This window comes from Vulpes vulpes, chromosome 1, assembly GCF_048418805.1.
Source record: "Vulpes vulpes isolate BD-2025 chromosome 1, VulVul3, whole genome shotgun sequence".
NCBI classification, from domain to species: Eukaryota; Metazoa; Chordata; class Mammalia; order Carnivora; family Canidae; genus Vulpes; species Vulpes vulpes.
Window position 1 is genome coordinate 141,630,772 of NC_132780.1, and position 2,420 is coordinate 141,633,191.

The window sequence follows — 2,420 nt, forward strand, 5'->3', positions numbered from 1 at the left end:
CTTGGGATGCCTGGGTGGCTCAGTCAGTTAAGTGTCTGCCTTTGGCTCAGGTCCTGTGATGGAGCCCCATGTCGGGCTCTCTGCTCAGTGGGGAGTCTGCTTTTCCCTCTGCCCCTCCCCCCGCTCATGCTCTGATGCTATTTCTCTCTCTTTCAAATAAATAAAATCTTAAAAAAAATTAGGGTAACAATTTGGCATTGTACGCAAGGTATTCTAATTTCAGATCCTGAGAAAAATGACAATGGGCCCCTATGGTGGAGGGAGTATTCTGTTTAGTGCTAGGGGCTCTGAAGTCCAAATAAACTAAATGAAGACAATTCCAATCCTGTTAGTATAGTCTCAGCACTCTCAGTTATCAAATATTAAGATATTAGGATGCTAATAATTTACATTCCATGCACGATTTACAAATAGTCTGTATCATTCCATTCATTGTCTACATTTCCAGTATGAGGTGTCCAGTTTGATTGGACTGTTTCCTTTTGCTCTGAGGCATTTGGCCCTCAGAAGCTGAGCAGATAAAAAGCCTTGTTTATAGGATTTGACTTGCTGAAGTATGTTAGAGCCAGAGTTCCTCCAGATTATGCCAGTGACTGAGAGGCTGAAAATCAGGACAGAGTGATGCCTTGACCTGAAACTGAGCCATGGGTTTGATGTAGGATGGTCTACTGGCCAGCCTCCCAGTGGGCTCTGGGAAAGGATGTGGGAACCTGTGTGGTGTCCTTCCAATGCTGGGGAACTCTAGGAAGGGTTACCCTGGGGGTGGGGGGCCCCTGATGACTTGAAGAGTAAACACTGAGCCTCCCCAACCTGGACTTTGTAAGAAATACGTATGTAAAAAGTAAACATTTCTTAATGTGCATGGAAGGACCCAGCCTCCTAAGCGTATGAGAAGCCGAATATCCCAATGACTTGATTTCTAAGGAAATGTGTTTGTCTCCACCAAATATGGGAACTCTATTGGGGCAGCTTTCAGTGGTGATGGTTTGCACGTGGCTCTGATCATCTGGTTAGAAATGTGTTCTTTTTTTGGGTGCAGTGTGGGCTGGAGTAAAAATTGGGGTCCTTTTAGAAAAGGGACAGAATGGACACACGAGTCAAAAAACTCTGTTTTTTTTTTTTGTTTGAAATTCAAATTTAGCTGGGAGTTTGCATTTTTATTTGCAAAATCTGGCAACTTACAGAAGTGGCACAGAGGAGATGGTTTTGAGGTCTAACTAGGAGGTAGAAGTGCAGGGCTCTGAAATGACTTGGATATGGGTGGGAGATGCTATGGGAAAAGGACAAGTGGCCACAAGGTGGATGGTGGTGCTTTTCCCAGGGCAACATGTGATCTCTTTAGACACTTAGAGAAAGATGCCCTCATGGTGGACACAGTGTGCAGATGCAGTGCCTGGTAAGCAGCGTGCAAGCTAGATTTCAGCTCCCTTTTGTCCCTTGGGCAGTGAACTACTTATACCATCATCTATGACAGCCTGGCACTGTTGACTGAAATAAGGAATGCTGGAGAAGTATAGGCTTTATGGAGAAGCTTAATTTTGGGAAATTGAATTTGAGGAAGCTGTGACACAAGTGGAACTCTTTGGGATGTAGTTGGGTATATGGGTCAGGGGTGTGGTACATGAACGTAGAAAAGTGTTTTGTGAGAAATAAATCCCTAGTCTGTGCCATGTGGATGCAGGGCCTAGCTATAAATGACCTGATCAGAATATTGATTCCAAACCAAGAAATAAGCTAAAAAAGATGAACCTCTGTGGCCTGAGAGAAAACAAAATCTCTTCGGGAAAAATTTGCCACCTCAGGACACAGAGGACTCCCTAGAAATAGTGAATATGGACACCTGTGGGAAAAAAATTACAAACTACAACTGGATCCATCACAAAGTGTCAGTAGGTGAAACCCAAGCCAATTTAGCATTACGGTATGAATTGCTAGTGTTTAGAGTGTGTGGAATTCCATTTCTACTCAGACATTAGCTTCTTCCTACATTAGCTGAGGATTTCTAAATGGAAGGGAGAGGCTTAGGGGTAGCAATCTGGTAAACAGGGCAGGGCTAGAGGTTTTGTCTTGAAATTATATTTGCAAAATAGCAGTGTTTCTACTGAAATTGTATCTGTTTATTTGGGGAGATGATGAAGATTATGAGAGTGGCTATCCCCAGCCCCTAATGCCTTAGCGGTGTCACAGGTTTCTTCTTCTCCTCCTCCTCCTCCTCCTCCTCCTCCTCCTCCTCCTCCTTCTTTTTGAAAAAAAAAAAAAGTATATTATAAGGAAAATACATAGCAAAACAGAGCTGGAAAGTGGTGTGGGTAGAAGACCTAGAAAAAAATCACAAAACAAGCTGCTCAGTTACCAAACAAGCTGTTTAAACATGGCTTCCTGCTGTGAGGGAGAGTGATTTAGCCCTTATCTTTCCTATC